Here is a 22,391-nt window from a genome sequence, read left to right on the forward strand (position 1 = left end):
CTGCCAATTGCTCTTTCTAAGTCTGTGAAGAATTGAGTTGTAATTTTGATGGGGATTGCATTGAATCTCTAGATTGCCTTCGGTAAATTGGCCATTTTTACTATATTAATCCTGCCAATCCATGAGCATGGGAGAGAGTACGACTGTTACTTTTCTAAACCAGTTTATTCCCTAACTGTATTCTAAATATGTACACTCATATCTACAGATAAGTGTAGCTCTCATCCATCATCAAGGGCATCCTTTATACAACAGATGGAGATTATTACGAAAAGTCATAACTCGTCAAATTTCAAAGAAAAGCTGGTAGCAAGATGTTCATCTGCAATTGATATATCATATAGTATTACCCATAGCTAAGGCTGGGGAACTCTGATCAAGAGGGAACAGAAAGACTGCAAGAGCAAGAGGACCAAAACATCTCCAATGAGATAATCCCTTTCAATATGGTAGCCTCAACATTACCTGCATTATGAAAACATTAGCTGACATGTCAACTTGGATGGAGGAAAACTCAGAAGGACCCATCTCTAGATGAATTGTAGGTAATTGACGGGTTCTCAAACTGGAACTATCAGCATCATCCAAGGAGGAACCCTCTTATAGGTGATACAACCAGTGTGTGTGTGTGTGTGTGTGTGTGTGTGTAAAACAACAATAATTAAAGAAAAGGTCCCTTGAGAAGGCATATGGAGGATCAAGGAGGGGTGGTTGGGGGAAAGAAGAAAGGATAGTTATGGTCCAAAAACAATACTCATGAATGAAACTTTCAAAAATATAAAAAATTGAGAAAGAATAATATAGACTGTAAGTATAGACATGGAAAAGATTGCATGCAAGTAAAAACCAAGAGAGGAGCAAAATCTGTATTTCTATACTCGAAAATCTTCTGTAAGTTCAAAGTATAAAAGTGAGATGGAGGATTTTTATATATTGATAAACTGACTCATTCAGCATCTGAGTTTATTAAAGTTCAATAACTATACATACACATATATATGTGAGAATCTACATATGGAAACAAATATTCATATTTCTATAGGGGTAAGTTAACTGTCATTCAATAATGGACAATTGTTGAAAAGTTTTGTAAAGAGAAATAAATATGTTTGCTTCCATATGTTCTTTTCAACATTGGATTGGCAAGTTCTAGTGTAATCCATTTTGAAAGGTAAAATAAATGAAACACTGAAAGTGAAGAGATACCTGTACATCCATATTTATTGCAACACTATTTACAATAGTTAAGTTGTGGAATGAGACTAAGTATCATCAACATATGAACAAATTCATTAAATATACATATATGTATACATATGTATATACATTCATCATACATATATGATACAGCTTTATTTAATCATAATAAAAAGTAAATTTATGTCATTATTTGAAGGAAAATATATGCAAATAGATATTATATTAAATAAATAAGATACTGACCCAGGCTTCCTCCCTGTAGCGATCTTTGTTAGTTAGTCTTTGAGTCTGGTTTATAGCATGACTATTCTGTACTTTATGACTAATATCCACTTATAAGTGCATACATACAATGTTTGTCTTTCTTGCTCTGCTGGTTGATATCCATGGAAGCCTTCCCTTCTTTGAGTATAAGGGGGAGGGTAGATTGGGAAAGGGATGTTAGAGGGAAGGTGAGCTGTGATCAGGATGTAAAGTATAAATAATTAATAAAAATGTAAAAAAAGTAAGCTGCAGAAAGACAGACATCACATATGTTGTCATATATAGATACTTGAAAATAAAGAATTTGTGCATGTGTATGAAAATGGAAGTGTGACTATTCATTGCTTGATAATATTTGGAGAATCAGGACAGTTGTACCAGAGACAGAGATGGCAATAGAGGTATGATCAGTGTATATGTTACAGTTTCCATGAATGAAATGTCTATCATTTTGCTTTGTTTTATTGAACAATGTCTCATCTTTTAGCCCAGGCAGTCTTTGAATTTATTATCTAGTCTATGCTGTCCTTGAACTCAGTAGTCATCTCTTCTCAAGCACTTGTCTCAAGTGACAGAATTACATGCATGAACCTCTTTGTCTGGCACAAATGAAAGTTTAATGAAATCCTCAATTGTATACAATAAATACAGGCTAAAATAATCTGCACAAAAGAAAATGAAAAGTTAAAACTCCCTATTCCTGAGTTTTAAAACTGGGCATATAGACAATCATATTTCACCAAAAATATTATATGTGATTGCTACAAGAAGAATGTAAGGGCAATAGAAGATAGTCAGTTGGAAACCTGTCCACTAAGGAACTCTAAAGAACTTAAGAAAACAGTAATTAAAAGTAAAATTTAAAACATAAACTTTAAAATTACTTATTCTTTGAGAATTTTATAAATATATGTAAATGTTTTTGATCTTACCAATTCCATATGGGACACTACCTGAGATGATCACTCACACATAGTTTATAGCCAATTGAAAGTCTTTATTCCAGCTGGCTGGGACTTCACTCAAGTATTTGAACCTAGGTGTCACCCTGAGCTGAAGGGTTTGCAGCCCCATAGGAAGAACAACAATATGAACCAATCAGATCCCCCAGAGCTCCCAGAGACTAAACCACCAACCAAAGAGTACACAAGGAGGAACCCATGGCTCTAGGTGCAAATGGAGCAGAGGATGGCCTTGTTGGGCATCAATGGGAGGAGAGGACCTTGGTCCTGTGAAGGCTTGATATCCCAGATGCCTATGAGCACCCTCATAGAAGTAGGGAGGGGGGATGGGGTAGGGAATTTCCAGAGGGGAAACTGAGAAAGAGGATAACACTTGAAATGTAAATAAATAAAATATACAATAAAAGAAAAAAATTAATCAAGAGGCATTTACAGTCAAACCCCACATCGTGTTATCTTGCTTGGCAAGTTCAGGGAGATGTTTTAGCAAGCAGGCAGTGTAATATAAACTATAATACATTGACTGAGACATCTTGGCTTTGGGTCCTGGGATAGAATTGGGTATTTTCCTTAGGATTCTCCATCAAGGAGATAAAATTTTAGTTAAACCTAGAATGGCCTCAGCAAGAATACAAGATGTAGGAATCTTTGCCCTGTCTCACTGATAACAAACACCTTCCTCCTTCTGTATTATTTTCCCACACAGAATCAAACTTCACAGCAACTTATTCTCCTCCTCCTCCTCCTCCTCTTCTTCCTCCTCCTCCTCCTCCTCTTTCTCTTCCTCCTCCTCTTCTTTCTTCTCCTTCCTCTTCTTCCTCCTCTTCCTCTTTTTCTTCCTCTGTCTCCTCCTCTTCTACCAATTACATTACTTGTATACATACTGATGTTGGGCCAGAAAAGGGACATATTTAGCAACAAATTGAACAAATACCATGAGAAGTATATGTCTCAAAATGCTGCAAGCCCATCAGCAATCTTTCTCCACATCCTTGCCAGCATCTGCTGTCCCCTGAGTTTTTTATCCTAGCCATTCTAACTGGTGTGAGGTGGAATCTCAGGGTTGTTTTGATTTGTATTTCCCTGTTGACTAAAGAGAATGAATGGAAATATGCATCTGTTGTGAGGGAGACCACTAGAAAGTCTCAGAGACCTGGGATAGGACAAGCTCCCAGGACTCAATGGCAATGACTTTAGGTGAAATGTTCTACAGTGGGGAGATGGGACCTGAAGAGACCACCTCCGGTAGATAGATGGGGCTCCAAGTAGAGGGATGGGAACACCAACATACTTTCAAAATTTTTGATCCAGTATTGTTTCTGTCTAAAGAAATGCAGGGACAAAAATGGAACAGAGACTTGAAAGTCTATACAGTGACTAGTCCAACTTAGGATTCATCCCATGGGTAGGCATCAAACCCTATTACTATTACTGATGTTATGTTGTGCTTTCAGACAGGAGACTTCCATGGCTGTCCTCTGAGAGGCTCTACCAGCAGCTGACTGAGACAGACGCAGATACTTACAGCCAACCATTGGACTGAGGTCAGGAACCCCTACGGAAGAGTTAGAGGAAGGATTGAATGAACTGAAAAAGATGGCAACCACATAGGAAGACCATCAGCATCAACTAACCCAGATCCCTGAGAGCTCCCAGAGACTAAAGCACCAACCAAAGGGGAAAGTCATTGGCCCTGGCATATATGTAGCAGAGGACTCCTTGTCTGGCTTCAGTGGGATAGGATGTCCCTTATCCTGTAGAGTCTTGATGACCCATGGAAGGGAGATGCCTAGCAGTGGAGGTGTGATGGGTTTGGGAGTGGGAGTGGAATGATTTAGAGGGTGGGTATGGGTAGGTAGGGTAGTGCCCTCTCAGAGGCAAAGGGGATGAGGGGATGAGGTGAAGAATTCTGGGAGGAGGACCAAGAGGGGGTCAAGATTTGGAACATAAATAAAAAAATAATTAAATAAATAAAAAGAAAAATATTGCAAGCTATTGCTGGAATAAAGAAGACAGAGGATATTATAGACAACGTGAAACAGCAGGATATACTAACATACAGGGTGTTGATACAGTGGCAAAACAACAGGGTGTCCTATAAGCAAGTGCAATGCTCCTCCAGAGACGCTCCTTAAACCCAAGAAAACAATGTAATATAACTTCAAGAAGTTTCTAAACCTGAACACATCCACTGGGAGGGACTCTTACTCTACAAACATAAACATATATAGCAGTAAAGGTTGCTGAGAGTCACACTCAGAAAAATTAATGTGTGTAGAAGAACATGTTGAACCAATAGAACTGTTTGGTAAGGAAACTCAGACAGGTGCTGCTTACACACGGTTCAGTCTTCTCCAAATTTGCAGCTCTTGAGAACTGTTAAAGATGCTAGCATGGACTTTGGTGATTCAGCTGTCTTTGAGTAATTTCTGCTTCTAAGTGTAACCCCCCATTGTCTTTCCCTTAACCTAAACATAACTCATTGTTTTGCCAAGTTCAATTTTATGGTGTCTGTATTGTATTCTGTCATGGTTCTGCTATCAGGACTGAGTAGAATTTTCTTCATGTCTCCCCAGGAACAAAGTCACATAACATATGTTCATAAATGTAAGAGAGTATGATGATGAGGAAAATAGACTTCCTAGTGCTATAATGATCGAATACAATTACTGTTGTGGTACTAGCATGTTTGAAGCCAAATTAGAAAATGAGATATGAAAATTTGTATGCAGTGTTAAAAGATGGATAAAAATCAAAATTATAACCTAAATGAAGCTCACAGTATACTCCCACTTATAGTATTCAAAAGTACTTTAGTTTTAAAAACTAATACTTTCATAAGTATAGACATATACATGAATGAGATATTGAGAATCTAGAAGTAGATACACATATTTAAAATCCCTCTTTTTTACAATTATGGTAAGAATATTCATTGAAAAAACATACCCTCTTTAACAAGATGTATTGGTTAACAGGCTATCCACATTTCAAAGAGGGAAGAGTGCCCCTCTTCCATGTATCATAGAATTGTCTTCAAATGAATTAAATACCTAGATATATTGCTATTTTCAACTGAGTATATTTATGGCACAAAAGTTTTAGCAACACAAAGAATCCCAGATATGATTCCAACTAACATAAATGTTTATTGTTTCAATATGATAATATTATGATAGCAGAAGACAGAAGAAAAAATTAAAAAATATAAATGATAAAGATCTAGTATTTAAAACACATAATGAACTAAAACCATAAAAACAAAAAGACAAGTTTCAACATTAATAATGCTTAAATGACTTATACAGCTATGTCCTCAAAGTTACACGATGAAGTACAAGCACATTAAGATGTATATTGTAATTAGTCCTTAGGAAATGCACATCAAAACCATGTAGTGACACCAATGATAAATCAACCATGAACATATCTAAAGTCAATCCTAATGCATACAATAAATATATAACCTATGTACACAAGGTATTTAATTCTTTCATAACATTTCCATAAAATAGTTGACTTGCAATATATAATAAATTAAACATTTAGTGACTGAAAAGATATAAATTAAGCTCCAGTAGCCAGACAGGATCCCCAGTGGAGGGATGGGGACACCAATCCTCCTACAAAGCTTTGATCCAAAATTGGTCCTGTCTAAAAGAAATTCAGGGACAAAAATGGAGCAGAGATTGAAGTGACAAGCCCAACTTGGAATCTATCCCATGGGCAGGTACCACTCAATGACACTGTTACTGATGCCATGTTGTGCTTGTGGATAGGAGCCTATCATGGTTGTCCTCCGAGAAGCTCTACCAGCAGCTGACTGAGATAGATACTGATACCCACAACAAAGCATTGGATGGATGTCAGCAAGCCCCTATGAAAGAGGTGAAAGATCAAAGACCCTCAAGGAGATGTCAACCCCACAGGAAGATCAACAGTGTCCACTAACTTGGAACTCTGGTAGCTCCCAGACACTGAGCCACCAACAAAAGAGCCCCGAGGCCCTGACATATATGTAGCAGTACATATATATGGCTGCCTTGTTGGGCCTCAGTTGGAGAGATGGGGGTATATTTTGGGGGCTTACCCTCTCAAAAGTCAAGAGGAGGGCAAATGGAGGGAGACATTCTCCAAGGGGGGACATGGAAGGGGGCAGCATTTGGAATATAACTAACTAACTAACTAACTAACTAACTAACTAACTAACTAACTAGATATCATTGATGGGACTGGCTCCTTGCCAATTACATTGGAGATCTACAATTAGAAAATTCTGTAGTTTGACATTACACAACTTTGAGTAACATTAGTTCTTTTCCATGTGGTCAAAAGAATAATCTATGAATGTATACATACATGCATGTAATAACAATTAATGTGAAAAGAGACCATCATTTGAAAGACAGAAAGCAAGAATATACAGGAGGGTTTGGAGGGAGGAAATTATAAGGAGAAATATTTTAATTATGTATTAATCTTTTAGTTTTTAAACTTTTTTCTACTAAAGAATAAAAATGTGAAAGCCAAAAATGAATAATTCATTTAAATAGACATTTAAATTACTCATTCCCACAAATACTATAATGATATACCAGTATTTTCAACCTCTTCCCAGCTATTTAATGTTACTGTTGTTGAATGTCTGCAGCATTACTGGTCTACTAAGCATCATACATGTTCTATGAAATCACAGTTTATCTACAGAAACCATGTGATTATGGAATGGTAAATGTCCTGGAGTTACTAAATGTCATGGTAAATGACATGGAGTACTAAAATTTGATGCAGATAGAGTAAATCTGGTGGAATCAATACTAATATTGTTCCGAGGGGTCCTGTGAAGAAATATTGAATTGATTTGATAAAGTTTTTGTAAGTTTTCAGTAGCCTCCACTTTACTAATCCTTTTCACTTTTCCCCATGTGAGCAGAAGATAATAGATGCAAATGTATAATTCCTTAAAGCTTTCTGGTAACTTTAGCTTTTCCATCCTTCTTGACTTATATAACAGAAAAATAAATTAATCCCCAGGAGGAAAACTTAAATGTTATTTTAGAAAATCTGCATGGCCTAGTGGAGAAAGCAGAGATTTAAAAACCTTATAGAACTTTCACATTATTCTTCTTGACTTTATTCTCCTAAAAAAAAATCTAACAAAGCATTTGATTATTACTGAAATTACTTTTGTGCTTGGATAAAAACTTCAGGAATATGAAAATTAATAAAAAAGAAAATACTATCATCTATTATAACTTTACTTTGTTTCCTATGGTCTGCTTGTTCAATACAGTTGAAATTAAAATCCATAAAAAATGTTGTACCTTATTTTTCATTTATTCATGTTTTTAAAACAACAAAATTAAAGATACTACTAATGCTTACAGAATTTGTGATGAAATTATGTGTAGTGTTATAACATAAAGGATTAGGCTCATAGAAAGAATTAAATTCAGGATATAAGTTGTCAGAAGCTAAGATTTGGAGCTAAGTTTTTCCATTTTATAAAACAGTGTTCATTTTATTGAACTCTTCAGTTCAATTAGTGCTAACCATATGTGCATATGTGTGGTGGCATTGACTCAGGCATAACTAACCTATGCCATATTCCCAAATGTAAGTGAGCCTTTCTATATTAGTGATGGTTCTCTACAGGAACAGAACTTCTAGAATGAATGGACAGACAGACAGGATTTATAAGAATGACATACAGACTGTGGTCCAGCTAGTTCAACATTAGATGTTAATCAATGGAAACTCCAAGAATCCATTAGTTGTTCAGTTCATGTGACTGAATGTCTCAGCTGGTTTTTACTATAAGCTAGAATCCAAAGGAACTAGACACTAACAACAAAGAGTGAATAGACTTGCTAATGAGATTGAGGGCAAACTGTCAAAGAGAGAGCCAGTGTCCTTCTTCTATGTCCTTTATGTAGAATGTCAGAAGATAAGGCCTAAATTAAAGGTGGAATTTCCTACCTTAAAAGATGGATTACAGGTGTATCTTCCCATGTGAAAATCCAGATCAGAAATGGTCTTTCCATTTCAACTGATATAACTAAGAAAAAAAAGTCCTCATAGGTGTGCCCAGCCATTTGGATTTTAGCTAAATCTAGATATAGTCAATTTGAATAGTAATCACACACTTTACTTCAGCAGTCAATAACTGTCAATAGATCCTCTTCCAGATACAATGATTTCATAGCCTTTCCTACATTCATGCTGAGATTGTGACTAGCTAGTTTTCTGTAGTTTTTTTTTTTTGCAGGCAATCCACCATAACGACAACAACAACAACAACAGCCACAGCAGCAGCAACCACTACTACGATGACGATGATGATGATGATGACGACGACGACAAGACGACAAGACTACAACAACGACAACGACAACGATGACTACTACTACTTGAGTATATGAAGTCAGGATGGAGATAGGTTAAAGAGTCACAGGAAAGTTGGAAGGAAGTAAGGGAAAGTGGACAATATTAAAGTATGTTGTATGCATGCATGAATTTGAAAAAAAGCAAAAATGTTATGAAGGAAACACCTATTTTATAATTATTAAAGATATCATCAATCTACTGTATGTCATTAGATAAGGGGATCAGCTTTACTTGTGGATGAACACTACTTAAAATAAAACCTTTGCTACATAGGTGTCTATAATTTACAGGGTTGGAATCAAGTGTTTAGTAAGAGCCACCTTTCATTCAAGGAAATAAAAATGAAAATTAATGTATGCTATGCATATTTTTAAAAGATAAATTAGGATAATTTACCAATTTATTTGTTCCCCAGAATCAGGATTTTTTTCTGATTTGATATGGATGTAGCTGAATAACAAACTTCCCTATGTATAGAAATATTTTTTTACAGTTTTTCCCTATATATAGGGAAAATTTTTACAATTATTAACTTATATATTAAAACAAAAATATCAATCATTAGAAATTAGATGTTTTCTGTGCCCAGTCCATTCTTACAGAATTCAGGATCCCCTGCATAAGAAATGGTGTCATTTACAGTAGGAGAGCCTTCTCATTTGAATTGATGTAATCAAGATAATCTCTCACAGACATTCCCACAGGCCATTCCTAATTGAGAATCTATTCCCAGGCGATTCCAGCATGTTGACCAATTCAAGCATTGCTATAGATCTAGTTCAAGTCAATACCTGAGTTAAAGGCATGAGTAAAGATCCTTTCAGGAGGGTTCATTTCGTTATAGAAAATTACATTACATTAGGAAAAAAAATAACAAAACAACCATGAATTTATAAATGAGGCAAGGAGATAATAGATTGGATTCTTTATAGCATCTTTTCTTAGCTTTTAGTATTCATTGTTCTTTAAAGTCCGAACATGCATAGCAGGAAGAAACAGAGACATAATTCTTGCCATATCTTTTGCTCACTTGATCCACTCTTACTAATGCACATTTTCTTGTGTTTAAGTAAGATGCTGATTTCTATTTAAACCTGTTTGTGCATGATCCACCTGTTTTCTTGTTCTTTTATGTCATTTACCTCCTGTCTCACAGGTTTCTTTGGAACATTTTGGGTAGTGGTATTTAAACTCACCAACTTTTCTTCTACATTACTACCTTTAATTTTCACAACTCACAACTTTAGTCTGGACTTGAAAAATAATGTAGGCTACAATTCTTTTTTTTTTGTTGTTGTTGTTTTTCGAAACAGGGTTTCTCTGTGTAGCCCTGGCTGTCCTGGAACTCACTCTGTAGACCAGGCTGGCCTCGAACTCAGAAATCCACCTGCCTCTGCCTAGCAAGTGCTGGAATTAAAGGCATGTGCCACCACTGCCCGGCTGTAGGCTACAATTCTTAAACATGACTCATTTGTACATCATTTCCTCACATAACCCATATTTACTCTGACATAACTTGTACTTCTAAAATAAAATGTGTCGCTTGTTTCCTTTTTTTTTTTTTTTTTTTTTTTTCATGTCTGGTAGAGAAGAAACTTTTCTAGAAAGAGAGGTGGTTGATATTCTTCAGGGTTTATTGGTGACTAAATGGCAAGGGATGATTATTGAAATAGTGTTATGAATGTGGTCAAACACAAAATACCCAACACTGGACAGATAAGAGTGACAACAACAATTACTCAGGTACATCCATAGTATTTGAAAAGTCCTCGCCATACAAAATTATATAGACTTTGCAGTTGAGAACAGAGTGAACATTCAATTCATGGGCTTTGTATTATTAGGAAAATGAGAGATATCTATGTCTTCTGTAGAAGGATGGTCTCAATTGTTCTTTATGACTGAAAGGGATCTATAGCCTGATATTCAGAGACATTCAAAATTGTCTTCCTTGTACCCAGGGGATTCAAAGACACCACAAGAACACAGCACACTGAATCGACTGACCAAGTCTCAGGTGGGCTCACAGAGATCAGGAAGCCTATATGGGTGTGACCCAGGTCCTATGTACATATGCTATGGTTGTAATCAACCCTGATATATGCAAATAACATACAGACTGAGCAGGGTATATTTAGTAATGTACATGTTTATACATATACATTCATGTAGTAACATGTAATACATACATATAATAACAACTAATGACAAATAGGTCATGAATTTAAAGTAGAGCAAGGAGTGGCATATAGGAAAGTTTGGAGGGAGGAAAAGGAAAGGAGAAATGTAATTATATTATAATCTCAAAAATAAAAAAAGGAACTATGTCTGCCTTCCTAAGCAAGTATATTTGTTTGGCTAAGATACCTCATCTGAGAGAACAGACTGAGGAAGAAGCACTTGCGTCAAATCTATAAAGGTGTTATCATCTTTCTCACATGTCAAAGAAGTACATAATACATACTTTCAGAACATAAAATAGATCCACCGATGACTTTGCATTAACTTAAACTTTGGTGATGTGAGTGACTTCCAATCAGTAGGAGATATATTTCCTTTTAAGGAACTTAGGCTATTAACAAATAGGAATAGGAGCAAATTATAACATGGCTATAAAGACAGTGAGCCTTAATTATGTACCCTCCTCTGGCTAATAAAGACCATAAAAAGAACTGTGTAACATTGGTAAAGGGCATACATATTCACAAATGGGACACATTTATATTAATCAATGCCTACGGCAACAGTAGTACCCAGAATTGTGTACACTTGCCTCTTTGTAATTTAAATAGGAATTATTTAAGGAATAATGTATTTTGCAATTAAATCAGTTGCCTATAGGGAAAATGGGAATTGAACTAAATACCTTATATAAAAGTAAGCCCTGTTATGAATGTCTTGACCATTATTTCCATTCCTAGATTTCTATATGAATAAACAATGCTCTGTTAAGGTTATTTATCATGGCCTTCCTTAAATAGAAATGTCTGTTACATTGATTTATATTTTTGGTAACTGTGAGTGAGGACATACTTTGTCCAGTAGGATATAATAGCTTTTAGACAATATTCCAAAAAAATGAAAAATGTATAAGTGCATGTATTTACTAGCTCTGATTCTTCACCTTCTTAACCTCTAAAGGTGTAAGTGCATATATTTGCACACACGTGTGTGCACACATGTACAAATACATAAAAAGGATCTAATTAGTCATAAGGAGATCAGAAATAGTGGGAGATTGGTAACAGAGAATAATGGAGGAATGAATATGACCAAAATACATTAATATACTACAAAATTACAAAATATTATGCACACGTATATTCACAAGCTGAAGCAGCTGGTGAGAAAGTGTCTGGATAAAGTGTTGTCAATAGGCAAGAGAATAGACTCAAGGAAGGCCTGAACTATTATATCAATATTCTGATTAAAAGACGAAAAGACAATTCTCCATCTGTTCTACCAAGTACCATTTATCAAGATTTGTGAGTGTTCTGCTATGCAGTCAAGTTGATAGTTGCATGAGCAGGTATTCATAAGCCTGATTACTCATTGAGGATCTACATGCAAATAATGATTGTTGAGAAACAGGGAAACAATTTGTTCAGAATCGTATCCTCTAGTAAGTTACCCATGGACCTGTAAATAATTGCTTTCTTTACCACAGCTCCTATTGGTGACCCTCAATAAATCATCCGTACACACACACATACACACACACATACAGAGAGAGAGAGAGAGAGAGAGAGAGAGAGAGAGAGAGAGAGAGAGAGAGAGAGAGAGAAAGAGAGAGACAGAGACAGAGACAGAGACAGAGAAAAGGGTCTGTTTAGTAATTTTAAGGAGATAAGAAAGAGTGGAAGGTTGATATGATCAAAATATATGAATATATTATATACATGTAAGACATCAAAATAAAGACCAATATTCATATTTATATGTTAGTAAAAGTCTTGAATATTAAAATCTAAAACTACTTCTTCAACTAATTATTTAACTGTTAGAAAAGAACCTTCATTAATGAAATTGATGACATCATGAAAGAACTTGAGTTCTTCTTCCATTATTCCCTCCTATCACTACAAAGTGATGCAGAACTTAGATACTGTGCATAGAAAAGTGAGAAAGAACTTTACCCACCATAGACTGTGTCAGTGCCATGATTCTTTCTTTTTTAATTTTAATTTTTATTTCATGTGCACTAGTGTTTTATCTGCATGAATGTGTAAAGGTGTCAGATACTCAAGAAATGGAGTTAAAGACAGTTGTGAGCTGCCATGTATTGCTGGAAATCGAACCTGGGTCCTCTGAAACATCATCCAGTGCTCTTAACCACTGAACCAACTCTCTATCCCCGATTCTTCTTTCTCTTAACTTCTAGGTTTTTGAGAAATATATTTCTATTATTTATGAAAAATAGTATGAGTAAATTTTATATATTGCAGCAAATTTAGAGATTTTTAGGAGAATGAAAGGATACTAAATACTTTCTGTATGGAATAGGTTTAGGAGCATTTGTAGAGGTGTTTAATGAATAGCAATTTTAACATATTATTATGTGTTTATTAGAGAAAATGTTGAACTAATTTACTTGTAAAAACATAAATGAGAATAAAAGGGAAAACATATTGTTAAAGTACATTCAAAAAAGCTGAAATGATGTTAGATGTGTTTCACATTGGGGTGTTAAAATTGTTAGTAATTGTGTGTTTAAAGTGATATATATATATATGTATGTATATATATATATATATATATATATATATATACACACACACATACACACACACACACACACACACACACGCCAAAAGTTACCACATGCATACATACATGTGTACTTCAAGGAAGGTTAAGATACTGCCTGTGAAGATTGTATGATATAAAGACCAATGACATACTCTATAGATACCTAAATATTACTTCTTTTTATAGGTGAGACTAAGTTTTGACAGACAGAATGTTGACATAAGTACTACATAAAATGTTGACTACATATTCATATATGACTGTATTTGTATCTATATATCTATATGATTTCCTGATTCCATGAATTGAGAGTTTTAAAGATAGAGGGTATAGGACATACATGCTTTAATGGGTGCCACCACATCTTTAATGTTCTAATATTCTCTACATTGAATGCCATTCAAATTTTAGTAATACAAGATTAAACTGTCAAAAGGAAGAAATGTAGAAATAATCATCCTTTCACTTAGAAAGTTTAGTATAATAGAGTTCATCCTTTGGCATGCCTGCTTTGATATACATTGGGGCATATTAAGTATTTTATCTGAGGGTAAGGTCCATCAAGCCACATATTTTTAAGCCAATTTGTATCAAATGGTAAAGTATTCATGCTTAAGATAGTCTTTTTTCTGAAATTAGGATGGTGTTCACTATAGATATCCAGAATTTACGTGTCTCAAAGTTAAATTTCCTGAGCTCCACACATATATCGTCTGAGTCTCAGTACTGATTGTGGCCACGAAACCTTACCAGGCAACTAATTGTGACAAATCTAACATTAATTCAGAAATTTTGTTACACTGCTGCAGAAAACATACTAGCATCATTTTAGTTTTTGTGTTTTAATGCAAAATAAAAAAAAAATTGAACTTTTAACTAGGTCAAGTCCTGTGCTTCTGTTTCAGTCTTCTGGTTTTTTTGTTTGTTTGTTTGTTTGCTTTTGTTTTTTTTTTTTGGTCTTAGATTTATTTTAGTTTTAATTATGTATATGAATGTGTGTCTGTGTGTTGGGATGGAGATGTGAGATTATGTGCCAGAGAAGTTCAGTGGAAGAGTATGGAGTAACTCGAGCTGGAGTTAAAGGTGGTTGTGAGCTGCCTTGTGTGGATGCTAAGTATCAAAGGCATGTCTTCTGCAAGAACAGCAGTGTTTTTAAATTCTGAGCTGCCACTCTTGCCTCAACTCTTTCAGTTCTTCATGTATTTCCTTACATTCTGAGGTTTCGTATTAGCAGAAGTATTTAAGGAATCTGGTAAGATTTGGATTTTGCAGAATGTGGACCAAGTCCATATACCCCATCATGCTCACTGTATATCATTTCCCCTCTGTAAAACTTTTTCAAAACATTCTAAATTTCTATATATAGAGAGCGATATTTTCTTCATTTACCAAACTATTCAGGCATAGTATAGACCTTTTGACTGGTTGCTGGGAAATATTAGGACATAGTGCAGTTACCATTTTGCTTGTACTCTAGGTGGGTTTAGTCATTCTCTAAGGTTGGGATCCACATCCTGTGAACTTCTCTAGATTATGGCCAAAGTGGGGGGCATCAAGCCTCATAATCATAAGAGCATTACAATTGATGTGAAGAAGCATCTTGACTAAAAACAAACTGGTAAGGAAAGCGTTTATTTGGCTTGCATTTCCACATCCTTGTTCATCATCAAAGGAAGTCATGGCAGGAACTCAAACAGGGTAACAATCTGGAGGCAGGAGTTGACATAGAGGCAATGGAGGGGTACTACTTACTGCCTTTCTTTTCAAGGTTTGATCAGCTTACTTTCTTATAGAACTCAGAACCACCATCTCAGGAGTATTCCTACACACAATGTGCTGTAACCTCTCCCATAAAACACTAATTAAGAGCATATCCCATAGGTTCTTCTCCTTACATCCTGTTCTTTTTTAAAATATTTATTTATTTTATGTATATGAGTACACTGTTGCTGTCTTCAGACACATCAGAAGAGGGCATCATATCTCATTACAGTTGGTTGTGAAGGACCATGTGGTTGCTGGGAATAGAACTCAGGGCCTGTGGAAAAGCACTCAGTGCTCTTAACCACTGAGCCATCTCTCCAACCCCATCCTGTTCTTCTGAAGGAATTATTTATTATTTAGTTTTTAAAAAGTTTTATTTATTTGTTTTATGTGTGAATATTCTATCTGTATGTATGCCTACACACCAGAAGAGGGCATAAGATCCCCATATAGATGGTTGTGAGCCACCATGTGGTTGGTCTGAATTGAACTCAGGGCCTCTGAAAGAGCAGACAGTGCTCTTAATGGCTGAGCCATCTCTCCAGCCACTATTTTGTATTTATCTGAAAAGAGAATCTTCTCTCATAAAATATGTTACAACCATAGTTTCTCCTCACTTTGCATCTCCTGGTTCTCCCCATCTCCTTTCCCTCAACCCCTGCCCCATCCACTCCCCCTCCATTTCACTTCTGAAATGATCAAGCTTTTTCACTGTTAGGAGTACCATAAACACCAAGCTAACAACCATAACAATATACACAGAGGACCTGCTGCAGACCCATGCAGGCCCCGTGCTTGCTGCTTCAGTCTGCTTGAGCCCATGTGAGCCCTGCTTAGTTGACTTGGTGAGCCACTTGCTCCTGGTATCCTCCATCTGCTTTTACTCCTCCAATCTTTCTTGTCTCTCTTCCACAGGGTTCCTGGAGCTCTGAGGGGGGAAACCCGATGGAGTTACCTAATTTAGACTCTGTTTCTGCACAATGTCTGGCTGTGGGTCTCAACATATGCTCCCAACTGCTGCCAGAGCCTCTCTGATGGCGTCTGGACAAGGTGATCTATGAGTGTAGCAGAATATAATTAGGAATCATTTCATCGTGTCTTTTCCAGTCTTGTTTGGTTTGACACTAGGTCTCTGGACTATATGGTCTCAGGTTCCTGGCCATCTAGGCAGTGTAGAGCATGGGCTCCTGCCAGGAGCCATTTAGGAGAGGATAAAAGCTAGCGGGTAATCTTCCAGAGATGTTTCACTGTGGAACAACAACGAAAGAGCCTTTGTGAGGCAAGTCCCAAAAGACAAAAAACTCAGGAAATGACTCCTGCAGCTGATATGTGTTGCAGTTGCCAATTAATCTCTACTCAAATTGACCCTGACAGCTCCCCTCTGATATTCTTGACTTATTGCTTACTAATATCTCTATTCCATCATTGTTGCCCTATACCCAGTGGTGGGGGAAGTGGGGCTGGGACTGCTCTTCTTCAGTTCTTACATGTTGGCTGTCTCTCTGCCTTTTACTTCTCAAGTGTGGTAGCTATTCCTTTTCTGACATGGTAGCTAACTTCTTTCCTTTCCTTCCTCCATTTCTAGCCCAGGAAACTTTTAATTGGTTATTTTGTTTATTAACATTTCAAATGTTATCCTCCTTGCAGGTTTCCCCTCCACAAACATCCTACCCCATGGCCCCTCCCCCATGATTCCATGAGAATGCTTGCCCACCCACCCACCCACCCACTCACCCAACCACTCCTGCCTCACCACCCTAGCATTATTCTACGGTGGAGCACTTAGCCTCGACAGGACCAAGGACCTCCCTTCTTACTGACTCAAATTAGGCAATCCTCTGCTACATATGCAGCTGGAGCCATAGGTCCCTCCATGTGTACTCTTTGGTTGGTGGTTTAGTCCCTGTGAGCTCTGGGGGATCTGGTTGGTTGATATTGTTGTTATTCCTATGGAATTGCAAACCCCTTCAGCTCCTTCATTCCTTCTCCTAACTCTTCCATTGGGGTCCCAGTGCTCAGTCCGATGGTTGGCTGCAAGCATCCATATCTGTATTGATCAGGCCCCTCAGGAAACAGATATACCTGGCTCCTCTCTACAAGAACTTCTTGGCATTAACAATAGTCTCCTGGTTTGGTGCCTGCAGATGGAATGGATCTCACAGTGGGGTGGTGTCTAGATGACCTTTCCTACAGTCTCTGCTCTACTCTTTGTCCCTGCATTTTCTTTAGACAAGAGCAATTCTGGGTTAATATTTTTGAGATGGGTGGCTAGTCCCATCCCTCAACCAGGCACTGTGTCTAACCTCTAGATATGGCCTCTACAGGTTTTCTCTTCCCTTTGTTGGGTATTTCTGCTAATGTTATCCCCATTGGGTCCTGGGAGCCTCTTGCTTTCCTGCTTTCTTGGAATTTCTAGTGGCTACCATCAGTTCCTCATTCCCTGCTGCTGTATACCTCCACTCAATTTCCTGACCCTCTGTACTTCTCCCCCATCTCCTCCCATATCTGATCCTGTCTCCTTTTTTCTTCCCCCTCCTTTCTCCCTCCCAGGTCCCTTCTTCCCTCTACCTCCCATGATTATTTTGTTTCCCCTTCTAAGTAGGGCTGAAACATCCACACTTTATTTACCAATCAAAATTAGCTCAGGGTCTTACATGTGGACATGTGGATTCTTGTGCAATTTTGGGGACCCAAGTAACATAATTAGCATTAGACTTAACTCATAACAGATATTCCTTTCTTGTCTTATAAAATTAATTGTATACAATCTGTGGGTATTAGCCTATCCTATTCTGGAGAATTTTGCAGATCAATGAAGATGAACTGTCTTGTAGTGATGGTACATAGAAAAACAGATGATTTCTTATATCTTAACGATGATCCTGTAAGAATTTCTAAAATTATACTAGTAATTATTAAGCCTTTTATAACAGGACTGCTATTAAACCCATACTGATATGAAAACTGCAATGAGAGCCCTTCCAATCTTCACGTGTCACGAATTAATTGATTCTCAAATAGAAAACAGGGATTTACAACTTAGAACACATTCCAAGTGGCTGTAAAACAATTAAACAAAGGTCATAAAAGGAAACTAAAGATTTATTATAGGTACAAGGACAGAAGATAAAATATTTACTGGATTCGTCTATACAAAGCTTCAATACTTAGTCACAAAATATGGTTTTTAACTATGGAGCTAGTGACAGATAATGAATGTATAGTTAGATAACTAGTCTTAGTGAGAACACATGTAAACATCTCTGTTGTAAATTTTTTATTCAAGTTGTGGTTTGAATTTATGTTTCAACTTTTAGTGAAGTTTTGTAAAAAAAAAAAAAGAAACAAAGAAAGAAAAAGACAAAGGATGTTGGCAAAACCATATGATCTCTTCTTTTAGAAAAGGTACAAAAAATAGGAATGATTACATTACATTATTACATTTCACTGCATTAGCTTCCACTACATTATATGACACTATGTCAGAGCAGGAGAGAGCAAGGTTAGGAGGATGAAGGAGAAAGATAGCAGATTAGAATAACATAAAAATTAAGAGAGCAGTTTAGAAATTTAGAGAGCATATATTCTGATATGGTTTTGTCCTTTTACTTTCCCTTAGAAATAAAAATTAAAATCCTTTTAAAAAGTGTCTCCTTTTTGCTCTTCCTGGGAGCAACTTTCAAGAGCTGACATGGAGGTAAATAAACTATCAGCCTTAAGGCACACAGAGGACCTGTGGAGGAAAGAACAAAGTGCCTCTTTACTTAATCCCTCACTGTTAAAGGACAAGTGTTCATTCAACCAGCGATCTGCAGCTTCAGGCTTCAGAGGAACTTAAAGTCACAAGATAAGTAAACTTTATTATTATAAAAAAAAAAAGTCACCCTAATTTCTGTCAAGACCAAGCAAGCCATGCCCGTGCTGACACTCTTTCTCCTCAGGAGAGAGCTCCAGAGCTGGCCTCAGGCAGGTTCCCTTTCAGGGGATGGGCCTCAAGTAAAATCAGACATTATTTGCTTACTCCTACAGGTTTCATGCTGCATTACCCCAGCACATCTTGCATGCATGACTGATTGTAGGTCAAAGGGTTTTTTGGCTGGTGTCCAGGTTTCTCTTTTTATAGCCTGAAGAGCACCCTCCCAGGTCAAAGAGACTAGTATGTGGGAGGAAAGGCACCAGCTCAACCTCTACATTCACTTAGCTCTATGGATGTTATCCTTGGCAATAAGGTTCACTGTTAGTTTGTGGAGAGTGACTCTCTGTCCTTGCATCAGCCTGGACTCCCTCAGCTAACAATACAAATGTTTGCAACCAAGTCTCAGGACTGGAGCCTTGCCTGGATGCAAAAAAGGTGGCTAATTCAGACTCTATATCCTCTGTTAGTAGAAGTCCCCACTGTGGATCACCTTCATGGATTCCATAGATTACAGGAAGTTTCAGTGTACTAGGTTTCTAAACTGGCCCCAAATGCAGCTCAACTCCAGCTATTTCTCCCTGTACTCTCTTCCTCCAGCTCTTCCCCACTCACCTGATCTCTCCCACTAGAGTCTTCACCCACCCCCAGTCTACCACAAAATCATTCTATTTCACTTTCCCAGGAAGATCCATCTGTGCCCCTAGAGCCCCCTTCTTTACTTAACCTCTCTTTGGCTGTGGATTGTAGCTTGACTATCATTTCTGTAACACTTGATATCCACTTATAAGTGAGTATACCATATTTGTCTTTCCTGTGTCTGTGTTACCTCACTTGGAATGATATTTTGTCTATTTGCATTGATTGGCCTTCAAATTTCACTCCATTTTTTTTTAACAGCAGAATAATATTCCATTGTGTAAATGTACTACATTTTCTTTATTCAGTCTTTGGTTAAGAGACTTATAACCTGTTTCTGCCTGCTATGAATAATGCTTCAATGAATAGAGCTGAACAAATGTCTGTGGTAGCATAAAGTGTCCTTTTGGTATATACCCCAAAGTGGTACTAGCTAACACTCTTCCATTGCTGGTGGGAGTACAGCCACTATGGAAACCAATATGACAGTTCCTCGGGAAATTGAGAATCTATCTACCTCAAGACTCAGCTTTTTTTTTTTTAAATTCAACTTCTGTCCTCTCATATAGTATAGTTTGTGTGAAGTTGGCATGATACTAGCACAACTTGAAATTCACATTCACAATGAGAAGGGGTTTTACACTGAAACTTGTTAATAAATGACAATTCCTTTCTACTTCTAAATAAACCTGGACTATGGGGTATTGTGAATATGCACATTAATTTTTGATAAGGTTGCCTACATTGCCTACATAACAGTTTTCTTTTTCTTTTTTTTATGGGGAAGTGCAATCTGGATACCACATTTATTTCTCTCCTGTAGTAGTAATTAGGTCCTAGTTTTCTACAAATCTCACAGAAGGTCTTTATCAGGCCATTCCAAGAGATCCATAGTTCTATGCAATGTCAATTTGGTAATAGTAATGAGGACAAAGTCATGAAGAGAATGGGGAATGTCACAGTTCACTGGAAAACAGAAGATATCATGTGTGCTTATGATTTGCTTGTAAAATTTATTTGGTGATAAAAGCATTTTAGGTTGGAGAGCAAGAGTAATGGCCAGCAAAGAAAACAGAGGCCTGCTCAGGTGAAAATATAAGTTCATAAGCAGCTATCATGTTTACTGCAGGTAGTATTCACTGTGTCATAGAGCCAGGCAACTTGAAGACTCAAATAGAGTTCAGTAAATGTTCTTGGACATCTTTGGGCCATTTTGATTATGAGTAGAATTGTTTCAACTGCCTTCTACTTACTTCTTTTAAGAGACAAATTTCTCTTTGTCTAGCATTTCTGAACTGTCAAATATACAGAGCTGGAGAAAGACGTTTGTTTGAAGGCTCAGTGGTGTCTTAAGCAGAGCACAGGAAAGAGAATATAGCATAGAAGTCAAGGATGCTATGTGATTACTCCTAAGAATAGAGTGGACAAATATTGGTTGTAGGAATGGGGATTTATAATATTTGGATGGCAAAATGCCGCCTTATACAGGAAAGTGTTGTTGGCTTATTTGAATTGTTCTGTAGGCTGTCAAAAAATGAGTTTGATTGCTTAGGGTTAAGCAGGAACTGATATCTGGTCCTGTGGATAGAGAGGATTGATTAGCCTTAATTTAGGGAACTTAATTTAGGAAAGGATTAAGGAGAGAAAAACTTAATGTGAGAGGAAGCCCTTGGAATCATTCTAAATTTCAGTATGTGATAGTGCAGACAATTTTACAGACTCATAAATTTAGTCCTCATACCTTCTAAGGATTGTGAGTGGATACTAGAAGGAGGAAAATTTGAACACATCTGAGAGGAGTTTGTTGATGAAAGTGTTGTCTTGGCACGCGGTTAAATTCCCTCACACTGGGTTGCTTGTGAAAGTGGACAAGACTGAATTCTTTTCCTTGCTCCAAGTGTAGGATCTTTGATTGGGTGGGTTCAGAAATATAGTATTCTTCTCCAAAAGAGGAAAAATTAGATGAGTCTAGTACCTCATCTAGCAGTTATGTGAACTGATCTATAAAGGGATTAAATTTTAATATCCATTTTTTGGGGCACCCTTTTTGTATACCTTGCTTTCCTTCAGAACTGTTTGTATGCTCTGATTACTCCAACTTACCTCTAGTTACAAATGTTACAGTCCCATTTTTCTTCTTTGCTTGATAATCTCTCTGGGTATCCTGAGGAAACAATTATTTAAATTTAAAAACTGATTTGGTTCTATCAACCCTCTTTATATGCTGATAGGACAAAAAGATAATAGGGTCTCCTCCCTTTCCAAGAGAGCATATATTCATGTATAAATGGTGTTTTGCAGAACACTTCCTCTGGCTTAGCTAATCATATGAGGAATGAGTGTTCCTTATTGGTTAAATGTTGTCCACCAGATGTTTTGAAGATATTGGTATAAATCTTGATTTGGTATGGCTCATAGGACATTAGACAAGCTACTTATAGTTTTTGTGGTTGTGTTTCAATATTTGGAATTGAGAGAAATAATACCTAACATTCATGTGGCACTACAATCCA

The sequence above is a fragment of the Mastomys coucha genome, chromosome X (genome assembly GCF_008632895.1).
Source record: "Mastomys coucha isolate ucsf_1 chromosome X, UCSF_Mcou_1, whole genome shotgun sequence".
Classification (NCBI taxonomy): domain Eukaryota; kingdom Metazoa; phylum Chordata; class Mammalia; order Rodentia; family Muridae; genus Mastomys; species Mastomys coucha.